This window comes from Panthera pardus, unplaced genomic scaffold, assembly GCF_024362965.1.
Source record: "Panthera pardus isolate Hobbes unplaced genomic scaffold, ASM2436296v1 HiC_scaffold_10, whole genome shotgun sequence".
Lineage (NCBI taxonomy): Eukaryota > Metazoa > Chordata > Mammalia > Carnivora > Felidae > Panthera > Panthera pardus.
Window position 1 is genome coordinate 8,223,274 of NW_026526655.1, and position 18,139 is coordinate 8,241,412.

At 48.1% G+C, this 18,139-nt stretch overlaps 1 long non-coding RNA gene across 2 annotated transcripts; it reads left to right on the forward strand.

The window, feature by feature from the left end:
* The first annotated feature begins 3,858 nt into the window (after window positions 1-3,858).
* On the forward strand, window positions 3,859-17,443 carry LOC109264915 (uncharacterized). 2 transcript variants are annotated; one of them, XR_002078926.2, is made up of 4 exons: window positions 3,859-4,529; window positions 13,686-14,024; window positions 14,813-14,899; window positions 16,796-17,443. It is a non-coding gene; the product is annotated as an uncharacterized LOC109264915 (long non-coding RNA). The 2 variants fall into 2 exon arrangements; XR_002078925.2 differs by lacking the exon at window positions 14,813-14,899.
* The last annotated feature ends 696 nt before the right edge of the window (window positions 17,444-18,139 follow it).

Consider the following 18,139-nt stretch of genomic DNA (forward strand, 5'->3'; position numbering starts at 1 on the left):
AGTGTGAGTGGGGGAGGGGCAGAGAGAGAGGGAGACACAGAATCTGAAACAGGCTCCAGGCTCTGAGCTGTCAGCACAGAGGCCGACGTGGGGCTCGAACTCACGGACCGTGAGATCGTGACCTGAGCCGAAGTCGGACGCTTAATCGACAAAGCCACCCAGGCGCCCCTAATATCTGTACTGTTGTTGGGGAGGAAAAATTTTTCTTTACTCTCCTAAGGTTCTTCTCACTGGTCTAAGAATTAAATTGACATGAGACTGATGAACAGGAGAAAATAAAATTTAACTTCAGAAATCCCACATATGTGGCAGATTAAAAAACAGACAGGTAAAATGAGGTATATATGCCATCTTGAGCTAAGGAATGGGATAGGACCTGAGCTTCAAACAGGAGGAGGGCAATTTACAGGGCAGTAAGAACAGGCCCAGATGTTTGGTATTAGATGTTTGCCCAGCCATACAGATGGGTCACTCAGATAAGGTTTATCTCTGGAGATAACTCTTATTCTGGGAAAGACTCCCAGTTTAGATCCCTCTAGGTAATTAAGGAAGAGGCAAAAGTTTCTCTTTTTTTTTCTTTTCCTAAATCAACATGAGTATTTATTTATTATTATTTTTTAAATTTTATTTTTTATTTTTAAAAATTTACATCCAAATTAGCATATAGTGCAACAATGATTTCAGGAGCAGATTCCTTAATGCCCCTTACCCATTTAGCCCATCCCCCCTCCCACACCCCCTCCCTAACCCTCAGTTTGTTCTCCATATTTGAGTCTCTTATGTTTTGTCCCCCTCCCTGTTTTTATATTATTTTTGCTTCCCTTCCCTTATGTTCATCTGTTTTGTCTCTCAAAGTCCTCAGATGAGTGAAGTCATATGATTTTTGTCTTTCTCTGACTAATTTCGCTTAGCATAATGCCCTCTAGTTCCATCCACGTAGTTGCCAATGGCAAGATTTCATTCTTTTTGATTGCCGAGTAATACTCCATTGTATTTATATACCACATCTTCTTTACCCATTCATCCATCGATGGACATTTGGGCTCTTTCCATCCTTTGGCTATTGTTGATAGTGCTGCTCTAAACATGGGGTGCATGTGTCCCTTCGAAACAGCACACCTGTATCCCTTGGATAAATGCCTAGTAGTACAATTGCTGGGCATCTGTAGGATAGTTCTATTTTTTGAGGAACCTCCATACTGTTTTCCAGATGGCTGCACCAGCTTGCATTCCCAGAAGAGGCAAAAGTTTCTCTTGAGTCCAAGGGGCCTCAATTGCCTTCAGCTCAAAATAGTCCACATGCAAAAGTAGTACGTTTGTGGGAGACTTGTTCAGAAACTTTTTACTGTATAAAGATTCCAAACAGGTTGATAAGACACCATTAATACCCAATAGCACAATATGCAAAAGACCATTCGCCAAAGAAATCTAAATGACTAATAAACATGGGAAAGTATTTAAATTAGTAGCCAAAGACTTATAAGACAAAAAAGCAAGGTATATTTAGGTAGTGGGATTATAAACGACCCAATAACATTGCTTTCTTTTGGTGAACTGCATTTTCTAATTCTTTTTTTTAGTAACCTCATTTATTACTTGTATTAAGAGAAGGGTCGGAAAGCACATGATACTGTCAAATAACAAATGTCTAGCTAATGTCAGTGACTTTTAGTTCTGGCGGATCGTGGGCATTTTTTTTCTTTCAAGCTTTTGTGCATTTTTAACTTCTACGATTCATTTGTCTTTTCAACAACAACTAAATAGCACTTTACGTAATAGAACAAATTTGCAAGTTAAAATAAATTCCTTCTTGCTAACCTCCCAGAAGTCTGGGCCCTGTATGCAAATAGGATTCCTGGGAACACCCACACACCCACTCCCCAGCAGGAAGGCCAGCTGAACCCGAGAGACTCTCTCTCCCACCCCATCTCCCAAACAAAGGGGTACTTTAGCCCTTCCCAAACCACATGTACACCCCCTCAAGCTGCCCTGCCCCCATCTCCAGGGTCCTCCCTGATGCCTCCTCCCCTTCAGGTTTGGCCTGCCAGTGCGGAGGGGTCGGCCATCCAGGCCCCTCAGAGGCTGGGCGAGGTGGCCATGCAGTGTCCCGAGGGGGCCCTGGTGCAGACTAGCTTTGAGAGGTCAGAATCAAACTGTGATCTCCGCCCACAAGTGCCACCATCCACCCTCTAATTACTCCTGGGTGTCTGTTCTGGGCTGAATTGTATCCTCTCAAACTTCATATGTTGAAGTCCTAACCCCCAGGACCTCCAAATGTGACCGTTATGTGGAGATGAGGCCTTTAAAGGGGTAATTAAGTTAGGAGGAGGTCATTAGGGTGGGCTTTAATGCAATGTGACCGGTGTCCTTGTGAGAAGAGGACATTTGGATGCACACACAGAAGGGAGAATGGCACGTGAACCTGAAGACCACGTATAAATCAAGGAAAGGCTGGGAACGGCCCTCAGCACCCAGAGGGAACGGGTCCTACCGACACCTTCATATCTGAACTTCTGTGAGCAGATACATTTCTGTTGTTCGACACTCCCAGTCTGTGGTACTTGGTTCTGGCAGTCCCGGCTGACTAATACAGAGTCCTTGGGCACAGGATTAGGCTTTCAAATGGAATCCCAAAGAGATTTAGATGGCTACTTGCAAAAACCGTATTACCCAGTTTGAGAGACAAGTTACCTAGCAGTTGGCACAACACAGCCCAGTGGACCAAACGCACATTCCCAGGAACGTGCAGGTTCCCAGAATCTAGGATGTTGGCAAGACTTACAGACGGGGCCAGCCAGAGGCCAAACCATGGGGTGTGGTGGGGGGTGGGGGCCATAGGGCTTTGCTTTCAGGCTTCTCTGCGCTCTCCCAGCCTCCCCCCTACCTCCATCTGCTAGTCACCTACAGGGTACAGGGCTGGGGGCAGGGGTGGGGGTGTGGAGGCGGCAGAGCCTTGAGCCACCCCTCTGCTCACAGCTGCCAGTCTGCATGGAGCCAGCTTTGCTCCATCCTCAGGGCATCCTTCAGGCTGTGTTGTCACCTCTGACCCCTGTGGATGGTTGACCCATTTGGAGGGGCTGTGCCTGCTGTCTGTTCTTACCAGATGCCCCTCAACACAAAGGAGTGGGGAGAGGGGTTCTTTCCCCTCAGAGCAGATTTCCCCAGTGGTACTGCTCTAAGGGAGAATTATTCACTGCTCTCTCGCTCCACACTTGCCGTTTTAGCCTCCTTAGCTCAGGAAAGAATGATTTGGAGAAGCGATGAAAAGCTTTAGGTCTTTCCCTGGAAAAATGCGCATGCACAGACCCCCTGTGCCCCACCTCTGAGATTCGAACTGTTTCTGGTTATTTGCATTCCAGGGACCCCGCAGACTCCTGAAACTCACCTGCCGTGTGGCTTATAGGCAAACAGAGGTGTGGACAGGTGGAGGGAGGTTGGGCAGGGATGCAGTCCAGGAGAAAGACACCAAAGAAGTGGCCTCTGCGGGGAAGTTATAAGAACACTCTGGCTGATCCTGGAAGGCTGTCCCTAGAGGGAGGAAGAGGTCTCATTTCCTGCTGGAAGCCAAGGGAGTGTTGGAGGGTTCTGGGCAGAAGGGAGGCATGGAGGAAGCGGGGCTTTGGGAGCAGCAAGTCTCTAAAAGCATAGCCCTGGGGCGCCTGGCTGGCTCAGTTGGTTAAGCCTGCGACTTTGGCTCAGGTCATGATCTCCTGATTCGTGAGTTAGAATCCCATGTTGGGCTCTGTGCTGACGGCTCAGAGCCTGGAGCCTGCTTCGGATTCTGTGTCTCCCTCTCCCTCTGTTCTTCCCCCACTTGCACTCTGTCTCTCAAAAATAAATAAAGATTAAAAACAATTTAAAAAATTTTACAAAATTTGAAAAAATTAAGGATTTCCAGATGAGATCATCCTGGAATTAGGGTGGGCCCTAAATCCAACGACGGGGTCCTTAGAAGAGAAAGGGGAAGGAGTGGAGAATGAGACACAGAGGGAACCACATGAAGACGAGGCAGAAGGGGAGTGAGTGCTGCGTCTTACAGGCCCAGGAACACGCAGGGTGGCCAGCAACCACCAGAAGGTAGGGGAGAGGCATGGGGCGAATTTTCTCTCAAACTCCAGAAGGAACCAACCTTGCTGACATCTTGATTTCCGACTTCTGGTCTCCAGAACTGTGAGAGCATAAAGCCATCCAGTGTGCTGGTTTATGACCACAGCCCTAGAAACTAACATGGCTTCATATGGTGATCGTAGGTGTTGGAAAAGGACCTCCTGGTTGAGTAAGTTTTGGGACCTGTGATAAACTATAGCCTTCTTTGCTGAGGAACCGCTCAGAGCGCTTTGAGAGGCTATGGAGCTTTGGGAATTTCCAAGGCGGGTGGGAATCAATATGGAACACTCACTTCCCAAGCATAACTAATCAAGAAACTCTTATGTCTTAGCTCGGGCTGCCATAACAGAACATCACAGACTGAGTGAACACTTCCGGAGGCTGCAAATCCACGATCAAGGTGTCGGCTGGGTTGGTTTCTGGTAAGTTGGCAGACAGCCTTCTCTCTGTGTCCTCCAATGGACTCTTCTCTGTGTGTACAGACAGAGACAGCAAGCACTCCAGTGGCTCTTCCTCTTCTTAAAATATATGTATTTTTAATGTTCACTTATTTTTGAAAAAGAGAGAGACAGAGTGTGAGCAGGGGAGGGGCAGAGAGAGAGGGAGACACAGAATCCAAAGCAGGCTCCTGGCTCTGAGCTGTCGGCACAGAGCCCGATGCGGGGCTCGAACTCACGAACCGTGAGATCATGACCTGAAATGAAGTCGGATGCTTAACCGACTGAGCCACCCAGGTGCCCCCATCTCTTCCTCTTCCTATAAGGACGCCAGTCCTATTAGATTAGGGTCTTATGGTTATGATCTCATTTAACCTTAATTACTTCCTTTTTTAAAAAAATGAATTTTATGCATTTTTAAATCCTCAAAACAACCCTTTGAGGTTGGTCGTATTATCATCCCATTTGCAGATGAAGAAACCAGGGACACGTAGAGGCTGAACAATGTGCTCAAGATCATACAGCTAGGAAATGGTGGCTCTGGGTCTGCATGTGAACAGTCTGGCTTCAGAGTCTGTATTCTTTTTTTTTTTTTTTTTTTGAGTTTTTTTTGAGTTTTTTTTTTTTTTTTTTTTGGCGAGCGCCTGGGTGGCTCAGTTGCTTGAGCAACTGACTTTGACTCCGGTCATGATCTCATGGTCTGTGAGTCTGAGACCCACATAGGGCTCACTGCTGTCAGTGCAGAGCCCACGTCACAACTTTAGATCCTCTGTCCTCCTCTCTCTCTGCCCCTCCCCCACTCACACTCTCTTTAAAAAAAAAAAAGGATTTTTGTTTTCAGTAGGCTCCATGCCCAACATGGGGCTCGAGCTCACAACCCTGAGATCAAGAGTGGCATCCTCCACTGACTGAGCCAGCCAGGCACCCCCCGAGTGTGTATTCTGGTTCTGTTAGGCTGCCTCCTTTCATGAGACAGTGACAAGTTTTTAGACCAGTGTGCAGGACTGGAAATGTTGCTGTGGCTAATTTTTCAGAAAATACAATCTGCTGAAATCTGTGCTCTGATTTAACAACAAAGGAAAGGATTTAAAAACTCCTCGGTCCAGTAAACAAAACCCCCATCTACACATTCATCCAGCTGCATATATAGGATTGTGCGTGTGTGTGCGTGTGTGTGTGCACACGCATGCCTTAATTACTTCCTTGAAGGCCCTATCTCTAAATGCAGTCACACTTGGGGGTTACAGCTTCAACATACCAATTTTAGGGGGTTATATTTCAGTCCATAACATCTAACTTCATGAGACTGGTACACCACACACACACAGCTGGGGAAACGCACATGGAGTTGACTTGACCTTGATCACAGGGGTAATGGGGGAGGGGGAGGGGCTGCCATCCGTCCCTGCTTGGGTAAAGATGTCCTTGGCAGTGGCAGGAGAGGAGAAAGAGCACATAGTAGATCTTTTTTTTTAAGGGCACGATATTTTGCAGCTCCTCGGGTCGAGAGATGGGGACTCTTTTCTCTACCCCTGACCAGGGCTTGGTCGTGTGATTTGCTTTGGTTGAGGGGACAGTACGAACACGACAGAGCAGAGGCGTAAAAAGTGTTTGGGCGCTGAGGGCTTGGCTTCTCTTGCTCCTTTTGGAGCCCAGCGGCCAAGTGAAGAAATCTGACCTGTTTGAGAATGAGATCACCATGGCCTGGTTGCCCCCCGCCACCCCAGCCAAACACTAGACCCTTGAGTGGTGCCGTCTGAGACCCAGACCAACCAGCTTCCAGCCCACCTGCCCGCTGACTGCAGCCACACAGTGAACCCAGGGAGGGAAGCCCAGCGGAAGAACCACTCCACTCAGGCCGGCCCCCAAAATATAGTAGTAGTGGTAATTGCTTTAAACTACTTACTTTTGAGGTGGTTTTTTCCATGCTAGTAAAGGCCAGTTCGAAGAAACTCATGACGTCACGGCTTTCTGCGGAGTGGTCTTCTCAGGACGCTTCTGTCTGTGCCACGTCGACCTTCTCAGTGTTGCAGAGAAATGGTCCTTGCCACCAATCTCGCTACTAAAAGTTTTTTAACCTCTTGAAAGTATCAGCATGATGAGCATCAGGTGAAAATACCTTGAAGGGATACCGCACAAAAATGAGATGCAAACTGTATTAGGTCAGTCCCTAAAATTAGCCACAAACTGGCTACGGAGGAATTGAGAACATGTTTTAAATGGTAGACTGTGTTAAACATGTAAAAACAGACCTATCTTGGGGTGCCTGGGTGGCTCAGTCGGTTAAGCATCTGACTTTGGCTGAGATCACGATCTCTTGGTTCAAAGGTTTGAGCCCCACATTGGGCTCTGTGCTGACAGCTCAGAGCCTGGAGCCTGCTTCAGATTCTGTGTCTCCCTCTCACTGCCCCTCCCCTGCTCGAGCTCTGGCTATGTCTCTCTCTTTCTCTTTCAAAAATAAACATAAAAGGGGCACCTGGGTGGCTCAGCCAGTTAAGCGTCTGACTTTGGCTCAGGTCGTGATCTCATGGTCCGTGAGTTCAAGCCCCACATCAGGCTCTGTGCTGACCGCTCAGAGCCTGGAGCCTGCTTCGGATTCTGTGTCTCCCTCTCTCTGCCCCTCCCCTGTTCATGCTCTGTCTCCCTCTCTCTTTGCCCTTCCACCCCCCCCCCACTCTGTTTCTCTGTCTCTCAAAAACAAATAAAAACATTAAAAAATTAATTAAAAAACCCCTCTGACCTATCTTGAATATTTCTGAGTATCCCACTGGAAGGAGCCGGTGAAACACTTAGGTTTACTTGCAAAGCAATTCCCTTTTGAAAAATGGCACCATCTTCTAAGCTGTAGCAACTGTCTTGGTGGTAGGGATGGTCCCAGGCAGGAGACTGGCAGGGAGAGCAGAGCATGCGGGGAAGCTCCCAGCGCCCTCCCAGCCTGACCTGGCTCTCGGCTGTCCCCTAGTGCTGATTCTTCGGCATTGCAGGAGGGTGCCACCCCTGATCCAGGATCCTGGTTCTGTGGCTGATCCCTCTCAGGGTCAGGGTCTGAGCCCCAGACCCCATTGTGGCAGTTGAGAAGGAGTCCTCCCATTCCCACCCCTGCCCCCTAAAAGCTGCACGTTCACTGTCACTCCACAAGGTATCCAGTGACAGGAGAACAGGAATCATTAGCAACCACCACCACTTCTGGGGAAATTTTATTTTGGGGTCCCATTCACAACATATTAGATACACTGAAGGTCACCCACAGCCTACCTTAAATTAGAGTTCCATATAATTACATAAGAATTGACTTGCATTGCAGTTGAGTCTAGAGGCTTGTTTTTGATGGTCAAATACATATAACACAAAATTTACTGGGCGTCTGGCTGGCTCCATCGGTACAACATGTGACTGTTTCTTTCTTTTTTTTTTTAATGTTTATTTATTTATTTTAAGAGAGAGAGAGAGAGAGATTGTGGAGGAGGGCAAAGAGAGGAGGGGAGAGAGAATCCCAATCAGGCTATATGCTGCCAGGGCAGATCTCATGAACCGTGAGATCATGACCTGAACCAAAATCGGACACTCAACCTACTGAGCCACCCAGGTGCCCCAAGAGAGAGAGAATCTTAAGCTGTCTCCACACTCAATGAGGAGCCCAATGCAGGGCTTGATCCCATGACCCTAGGATCATGACCTGAGCAGAAATCAAGAGTTGGATGCTCAACTGACTGAGCCACCAGGCACCTCAATTGATTTATTTTTATTTTTATTTTATTGATTTATTTTTACATTTTTTAACATTTATTTTTGATAGAGAGAGAGAAAGAGAGAGAGAGAGAGAGAGAGAGAGAGAGAGAGCAGGGGATGGGCAGAGAGAGAGAGGGAGACACAGAATCTGAAGCAGGCTCCAGGCTCTGAGTTGTCAGCACAGAGCCCGACGGGGGGCTCGAACTCACAAACTGCGAGATCATGACCTGAGCTGAAGTGGGACACTTAACCAACTGAGCCACCCAGGCGCCCCCAGATTTTATTTTTAAGTAATCTCTACGCCCAACATGGGAACTTACAACTCCAAGATCAAGAGTCCTGTACTCTACGACTGAGCCAGCCAGGCGCCTCTAGGCTATTGATTCTTTTAAACATACCTGTATAGTATAACTATTTTTCTAAAGTATAAAAGCATGACATGTTTATTACAGACAAGTTGAAAGTTTAGATAAGTAAAAAGGAGAACAGGCAGCTCCCTAATCCACCATCGTGAGATAACTATGGTTAAAATATTTAGGTGTCTTCCCCTCACCCCAATTCTTTTTCTCTAGGAAAAGTTTCTACCCAACTTACTTCAACCAACGTATACAATATATACAAGATATATATTTTAAAAGATATGTTTTTATTTACAAAATTGGGATCCCTCTGTACTTTCAGTTTGAAATTTTGCCTTTGTTTACTTGCTAAAAAATGATACTTTTAGGGGCGCCTGGGTGGCGCAGTCGGTTAAGCCTCCGACTTCAGCCGGGTCACGATCTCGCGGTCTGTGAGTTCGAGCCCCGCATCAGGCTCTGGGCTGATGGCTCGGAGCCTGGAGCCTGTTTCCGATTCTTTGTCTCCCTCTCTCTCTGCCCCTCCCCTGTTCATGCTCTGTCTCTCTCTGTCCCAAAAATAAATAAAAAACGTTGAAAAAAAAAAATTAAAAAAAAAATGATACTTTTAGCTATTTCCTATATTCTTACATGTAATGTCAATAGCTGCATGCATTTAAATATAAATTTAATGTAACTTAAAATGTGACTTTAAGGGGCGCCTGGGTGGCTCAGTCCGTTAAGTGTCTGACTTCAGCTCAAGTCCCGATCTCATGGTTTGTGAGTTTGAGCCCCATATCCGGCTCTGTGCTGTGAGTGCAGAACCGGCTTCAGAGCCTCTGTCCCCCTCTCTCTGCCCCCACCTCTCTTTCTCAAAAATAAATAAACATTAAAAAAATAAATGAAAAGTAACTTTAAATTTACTAGCTGCGGGGCGCCTAGGTGGCTCAGTCGGTTGGACGGCTGGACGTCAGTCCGGTTCAGGTCATGATCTCTTGGCTTGTGGGCTCGAACCCTGTGACAGGCTCTGTGCTGACAGCTGGGAGCCTGGAGCCTGCTTCCGATTCTGTGTCTCCGTCTCTCTCTGCCCCTCCCCCACTCACGTTCTGTCTCTGTCTCTGTCTCTCTCAAAAATAAATAAACGTTAAAAAATGTTTAAATTTACTAGCTACATTCCCATCATATAGACGCATCATGCTTTATTTAGCCAGATGTCTCTCTTAGGATAGTTTTACTAGGTTGTCACTAAGTTTAGCTGCAGTAACGTGTCCTAACATCTCAGCAGCTCGCAGCCATGCCTGTCATACATTTCCTTCACGGTTTGGTTGTGGCTTGGCTCCTTTTGGCTGTGGGTCAGCCGTGGCTGTGATTCGTCTTCATTCTGGAATACAAGGGAAGGACCAACCCCCACCAGGGACACATCAGACTTCTGGCAGAGGACAGGAGCTAGGGAACAGGTAAAAATGAGCAATGGCTCTTCAGATCTCTGCTGCAGGTCATGTCACATACACCCCATCAGGAGTTCAAGGCCAAAGTCAGTGGGGCTGAGCCACTCAAGCACCCCATCTTCTTAAAAGTCAAATAATTCACGGGCAGGGGAGCTGTCTGGCTCAGTCAGTGGAGCCTGGAACTCTTGATCTTGGGGTCATGAGTTTCGCCCCACGTTGAGCGTAGAGACGACTTAAAAATTTTTTTTCTTAAAGTCAAATAATTCATTAAGGCTTACGAAAAAACAAAACCTTCCAAACAGCAGCTTCCTTCCAGCCAAATTCCCACACCACAACCAACTGAAAAAGGATTGATTTGTCCCCAGTCGTATTCTATGCCAGGAACTGTGCTAAATAATTTACCCAAGTTATTTCAACTTAATCCTTAAAACCACAGCAGGAAGTAAATATTCCATTTATCTCTCTGATGGAGACAAACTTGGGCGGAAGAATTTCTTTGTCTAAGAGGCCGCTTGCCAGCAGGGGGCAGAGCTGTGACTGGAACCCAGGTTAACGGACGCCAGAAACTGAGGAGCAGACCATGGGCATCAGCGGTTCTCAAAGTCCAGTCCTAACAGACAGCAACCGCCTCACCAGGGACCTTGTTAGAAATGCATGTTCCTGGGCCTCGCCTCGGCCCCGCTGGCTCAGAAATTCTGAGTCAACAGAATTGTTGCGGTCACCAATGAGGTGACTCTGACGGACACCAAAGATTGACACCTGGGCTCCACTAGACAGAGTTGTGTCCTCCTCCTGGTATCTGGCCGAGCCCTCTTCCCCTGCTGGTCCAGTGACCGCCCTGCTTGGGGAATGCCCACGGAGATGCTCCCCTGTCCCTCCCCTGTCCCTCCCAGCTTCCCTTTCCTGCCCCTGCCCACAGACTGCCAGTGCCACCAGGCCGCAGGACAGCCTGTGGGTGCTGGGTGCAAGGGCAGGAGCCCTCTTGGTCACAGCGAGTGGGGGACCCTCGTCCACAGCTGGGGAGCTGTATGTGTTGGAGAATCCGGGGTCAGAAGGAGGAGGAGGAAGAATGTGAGTCAGAGAAGGGAAGGCCCCAAGTCAGAAGGGCGCTTCTGCATTGAGAGGGGAGGATTCTGGCATCTGACGATTTAGGGAAGGGATTCCAGGTCAAGGGGAGGCAAGAGCACCCAGGGTCGGATGGGAACCCCCAGAACTGTGTTTTTAAGGGAAGTTTCTGGGAAAACCACTTGTGTCCTAAGTGAAGCACCTCAGAAATACATTGGGAGGTGACCTCCCTGCACCTCACAGCTTGAAGCCAGGTGGCCTCCCCTGCTCCTCTGTGCTTGCTTTGTGGGCGCTTGGATGTTTGCTGGGGTGCCCTGTTGGGCGTGCCTTCCTAGGAGATGACGATGACTGTGGCCTCCTAGGAAGTCTAGGACCCACCGAGATGGACACCCAGGGCCTGGTGAAGCCCCCCAGGGACTGGATTTGGAGCTGGGTCACTCAGGAGGTCACAGAGGAGGGGCAAACCAAGATGGCAGAGCGCCTGAGGGGTGCTGCTCTAGACTCCATCCAATCTAGACTTCGGCCACGTGTCCGGGCTGTCACTGCACTTGGTAACAGTGCCTGTCCGTCTATAGTGTTTTCCTTCATTTCATTTTGTTCTCATGAGAATCTACTTTTTAAAAAATTTTTAATGTCTACTTATTTCTGACAGAGAGAGAGAGAGAGAGGGTGCAAGTGTGTGAGGGGCAGAGAGAGAGAGAGGAAGACACAGAATCCAAAGCAGGTTCCAGGCTCCAACCTGTCAGCACAGAGCCTGACGTGGGGCTCGAACTCAAGAACCTTGAGGTCATGACCTGAGCTGAAGACAGACACTTAACCGGCTGAGCCACCCAGGTACCCCTAACCTTGACTATGTCTTCAGAGACCTTATCTCCAAATATAATCACACTAACTGGGGGGTTAGGACTTCAACTTCAGTATGAATTTTGCAGGAATGTAACTGGGAGCGTCTACATTTAGTTAGGGAGACAATATACACGCTGAAGTAATTAATTGTCAAATTGTGTGCTATAGATGAACAAGAAGATAAGACAGGATGTAAGAAATGATTATATATACAGTAAAATAGGGGCACCTGGGTGACTCAGTCGGTTAGGCGTCCGGCTTCGGCTCAGGTCGTGATCTTACGGTTCGTGGGTTCGAGCCCCGCATCGAGCCCTGTGCTGACAGCTTGGAGCCTGGAACTTGCTTCGGATTCTGTGTCTCCCTCTCTCTCTGCCCACCCCCCACCCCCACTCGTGCTCTGTCCCTCTCTGTTTCTCAAAAATACATAAACATTTAAAAAAATTTTTTTCAAATACAGTAAAATGATTTTTTGAATACCTAGCCAGGTTTAAACTCAAAGAGGGAAACTCCCAGGTGCCAGGAATGCAGAGGGAACATAAAACCAGTGAAGTTAGCAAGAGGAGAAGCAGAAATGGCTCATGGAGATCAGGAGACAGCTGTTGACCTTCAAAGCCAAGGGCAGGGGTTCTGAAGTTACACAGAAAGCCTAGAAATCATCATAACCAATGAATCTCAGGGGCTTGAGTGGCGAAAGCAAAGCTGTAGGTTGGCTTCTATGACTCAGGAGTGAGGGGCCCCCGTGGAAAGTAACCCTACTGAAGTGGAGGTCATAAAGGGTCAAAGCCAAGGAAGCAGAAGAGGGCCCTTATCAGTTGCCTGTCCCTCTTTTAACAATTCCCTCAAACGTTCCACTCAGCAACTTGTACTCAGTGGTATCTGCTCTTTGGGAAACTTAGTCTTTTAGGCGGACGCACGTTGTGTGAATGGTCACTTGGGAGAGCAGACAGTCGGGTCGGTCAGTGAGGAGAGGAGGGGGAAGAGAATGGCTATCAGGCGGGCAGCTTGCAGTCTGACATAGGCCCCCGCCACAATCTCCTCTGCCTCTTACGGTCCAGCCTCTACCTATCAGCCAGAGTGATCGTGTGCTTAAATTTTAAGGCAATACGTGTACATAATGAAAAAAGAAATAGCTAGCAGTCTAGCTAATACCATAGTTTAAAAAAACGCCTCAGAAGGCCTGGGTGGCTCTGTCAGTTGAGCCTCCGACTTAGGCTCAGGTCATGATCTCCCCGCTCGTGAGTTTCAGCCCCGCATCCAGCTCTGTGCTGACAGCTCAGAGCCTACTTTGGATCCTCTGTCTGCCTCTCTCTCTGCCCTGCTTGCATGATCTTTCTCTGAAAAATAAATAAACATTAAAAAAATGTTTTTTAAAAAAGTCTCCTTCTCACCCCTACTCTTTATTCCCTCAGCCCAGGAATTATCTGGATTTTCAGCGTGTGTGTGTGTGTGTGCGTGTGTGTGTGTGTGTGTGTGTGTATCAGGCCGTATCATTTCCCTACTGAAAATCCCCCTGTGGATCTCAGTCTGCCCTCAGGCCCTGCCCTCCCTCTGCTCCTGCCACTTTCCTCCTGGCTCTTAGAGGTTGGTTCTCTGGCTTCCCGGCAGTCCTTGGAAATGCTGCCCTGAGGCCTTCCCCCCCTTGCTGTTCTCTCTGCCAGGAACACTCTTCAGGGCTCAGTTCATTTCCACCTTGTTAAACAACACGACTTTCTCTTTAGGCTCAACCCTGTAACCCTGTGCAAGTATCGAAGTCCTCCACCCTCCAGGCATGGGGGCCAGCCTTCTGGATAGCTAGATGCCACGGCTCTACTGTGGATCACTGAGAGACATGATGGGTCAGCCCAGGGCACTGTGGGAAGGCAGGAAGCGGCCCTGACCTGAATGTGGATGAGCTTAGGAGCTGAGGAATCATTTATTCACTCAATATGTGTCGGGCGCTGCCTCCTATGACCCGGTGTGGGGAAGGCACAAGAGAATGAGATGGTGCGGCACATTCTTCTGGAACTTTCAGACACAGACAATAAGCACGAAAACAAACAAAATCATTCCAGACTGTGGTAAGTTCTTTTTTTTTTTTTTTTTAATTTTTTTTAACGTTTATTTATTTTTGAGACAGAGAGAGACAGAGCATGAACGGGGAGGGGCAGAGAGAGAGGGAGACACAGAATCTGAAACGGGCTCCAGGCTCTGAGCTGTCAGCACAGAGCCCGACGCGGGGCTCGAACTCACGGACCGTGAGATCATGACCTGAGCCAAAGTCGGACGCCTAACCGACTGAGCCACCCAGGTGCCCCCAGACTGTGGAAAGTTCTATGAAGGGCATGAACAGGGGGTGCAGAAGATGGTTTTAGGGGTGGAGGGGGGTACGTCAGAATGTGTGGTCAGGAAGGCCACCTGAGAGCCCTCAAGGAGGAGAAGGCACCAAACAAGGAGCCAGGAGAAAGGAGTTTCACAGCACATGCAAAGATCCTGAGGTGGCAGAGAGTGGACCAGCAGAGCAAAGGGAAGGAGAAGGGGAGCAGGAGTGGGCAAGGCTGGGCTACAGGCTGAGCTAAACTCGGGTTTATCGTAAGATCCTCGGGAGGATTTTCATCAGGGCAGTGCTGTGACCTGCTCTGATTTATGTGGCAGCCGGCTTATGGGACCTGGATTTTGTGAGACCTTTGAGTGGTTTCTGTGATTTTCCGTTTGCAGCACTATCTTGGGATAGCTTTGTGGGAGTTATGTTTTCTAGCCAATTTGGTTAAACCAACAGCAGGATGCATTTTATGGGTGCAGAGCCACAGGACGTGTTTTTGCAAATCCCCTACCTGCTTCCTTGTGACCTTGGCATTGTCTCCCCCAGGACAGACGCTCATGCCCCCTGAAAGGTGGACTCTTTGTTTGTGATGCCCCACAACACAGGGCCTCTCAGGCTTACCTTCCTCTAGAGGTAGATGTATCAGTCATAGCTCTCCAGAAAACCGAAACCAATAGGTGATAGGTGTATACCTTTTCTATCCCTCTTTTAAAGAAATTGGCTAATGTGACTGGAGGGCTGGCAACTCTGAAATCCGTAGGGCAGGCTGGCAGTCTGAAAACTCAGGTAGGGGTCGATGGTGCCATCGCGAGGCAGAATTTCTTCTCTGGGAAGCCTCAGCTTTTGCAGCTGCTGCCTTCAACTGATTGGGCGAAGCCCACCCCCATTATGGAAAGTAATAAAGTCAACTCCTTGTAGATGTTCACCATATGTACAAAATACCTTTACAGCGACACTTAGATTAGCATTTGAATAAGTAACTGGGTACTATAGCCTAGCCAATCTGACACATGAAATTCAGCATCACAGTAAAATATATAAAAAGTGAAATCAAAGTCCTTATTCTAGGACCAACTTACGAAATCTTTGGGCCAATCGGAGCTCTTTAGTTCTGTTGCTTTGGGTAACCCTGTGTGTGAATGCTGGAAGCATTAACATCCACCAATTGTCTTTTGGTTGAAGATGATGGCATTTGACCATGGCTGAACAGGCCTAAATCAGGGAAAGCATAAAACTCCAGGCACCCGTTTCCCAGTCTGGACCTGGAGGCTGCTGTGAGAAGCTGAGTCGAGCCCAAGCGTCTTCCCTCTCCTGTTGGACAGTCAGCCTGTGCTCGGCGACAGTTGGTGAGGTTTGCAGCCAGAGTGACCTGTGAGGGAGGTGCCTTACCATGCCGGCCCCTCTGCCTGGGGCGGGGGGGGCCTCCAGAGATGTTCCTGTATCTTTAATGTCAAGTCTTAGCTGTGCAATCTTTTTTCCCCTCCATCAGATACCTCTGGTTCACCATTAGAGGGTCTGACTGCCTGACTGAGTTCCACACAACCCTTCAGAGCCTCCTGTTTCTCTGTCTTTTGTGTGTAGTTCGTGTGGTCACATGACGCCCAGCCACAGAGACAAGCAAAATAAGCCAAAGGGGAAATGAACATGTCCCACACAGCCTGACTCTGGGGTAAAGGGCAGTGACAGGCTGGGTTGTTTAATTCTCCCATGCCTAAAAGTGTGTGTGCATGTAAATCGTGCCAGGCTCATGCCAGGCGTGCTGGGGAGGATGGGGGCCAGCTCTGTGACCGTTCTGGACTTTGGTTCAAGCCTTCACCCTGGACAGTCTGCCAGTGGGCACCGCCCTCCCATCTGGGTTCTCTATGGATGGGTGCAGAATGAGCCCCATGCCAGGGCATCCTGACCTCCAACCTGAAGAACATGATTGCTTTAGTTTGGTTCCCTCAGAAGCAAACCTTGAGACAAGAACTGGGCGAAGAAGTGTATTTGAGATGTGGTCCCAGAAAGCACGGGGTGGAGAAATGAGACCGGGAAGAAAGGAGAGAAAAGAAAGTGCATATCAACAGGCATGATACGGCCGTGGGAAATGGGATCAGTCCTACAGGGCATCTTCTGAGAGACTGTGTGGAACACGCCTCAGAGTTGTCTCACCAGCGGGGAAGAAGCTGGGGTGTATTCCTTATCAGCATTTTTTTTAAAAAAAAGTAGGCTCCATGCCCAACGTGGGGCTTGAACTCACAACCCCGAGATCAAGAGTTGCATGGTCTGTCAGCTGAGGCAGCCAGGCACCCCTTCATTACCAGCTTTTTAAACAGTTTTATTAAAATGTAACTCATATACATATAACTGATCCATGAAAAGTAGACGATTCAGTAATTTTTAGTTTACTCACAAATGTGTGTTAGCCATTCCCATAGTCAATTTTAGAATATTTTCATAACCTTAAGGAGAAATCTCATACCCTTTAGCTGTCACCCCGATCCCCCACCTCAGCCTAGGCAACTACTAACCTACTTTCTGTCTTTATAGACTTGCCTTCTGGACATTTCGTATGAGCGGAGTCACAGAACATGTGGATTTTTGTGACTGACTTCTTTCACTTTCCAAGGCTCATTCAAGCTACAGGATGTGTCTCTACTTCATTCCGTTTTACGGCCAAATGATATTCCATTGTATGAATGTATCACATTTTATTTTTCCATGTGTCCATTGATGGACATTTGGGTTGTTTCCACCTTTTGACTCTCCTGAATACATCCTGCTGTAAACATTCATGCACAACTTTTTCTGTGGATATATGTTTTCATTTCTTTTGGGTGTATACTTAGGGGTAGAATTGCTGGGTTATACGGTACCTCTCTGTTTAATCATTTGAGGAACCAGCAAACTGTTTTCCAAAGTCACTACACCATTTTCCATTCCTCCAGGGCTGTATGAGAATATAGTTAGCTATTAATGCACAACAAATCACTCCAAAACTTAGCAGGTTAAAACAATAAACATTTGGGGTGCCTGGGTGGCTCAGTCCATTAAGTGTCCAACTTCAGCTCAGGTCATGATCTCGCGGTGCTTGAGTTCAAGCCCCGCGTTGGGCTCTGTGCTGACAGCTCAGAGCCTGGAGCCTGCTTCCGATTCTGTATCTCCCTCTCTCTCTGCCTCTCCCCTTCTCGTGCTCTCTGTCTCTCTCAAAAATAAATAAACATTTAAAAAACCAATAAATGTTTGCTATATCACAGTTTTCGAGGGTCAGGAATCCAGGAGCAGCTCAACTAGGTGGTTCTAGCTCAGGGTTCTGTTTAGGGTCTCTCATGAGGCTGGAATCATCAAAAGGTTTGACTGTGTCGGGGAATCCACTTCCAACATGGCCACATGGCTGTCTCACTTGCCTGACAAGGGAGTGTTGGTTGTTGACAGGGGTCCTTATGCACCTTTCCTATGTGTACCTTCCCCTGGATTGCTTGAGCATCCTCATAACATGGCAGCTGGCTTCCGCCAAGAACAAGAGATCCAAAAGGGAAAAAGGCAGGAGCTACAATTCTTTTATGATCTAGCCTTGGATATCATACACTGTCGTTTCTGTAACATCCTATCACACAGTTCAGCCATTTTCAATGTGGAAAGGAAATACACACGGTGTGAGTCCCGGGAAACAGGGGTCATCGGAGGCCATCTTGGAAGTCACTTACCACATGAGACGTTTTCCCACCCACTCCCATCCCTCAGTGGGAGGGTTGCTCCTGGGGTGTTAAGTCCCTGGAACTTTTGGCCTAAACCAGAACATGCTGAAGACACATCATGCTGAAGACTGGCCTCCCTTTGGCCTAACTCTGATTTCAGCTGTGCCTACGGAGGAAGGGTGCCGACTCAAGTGCC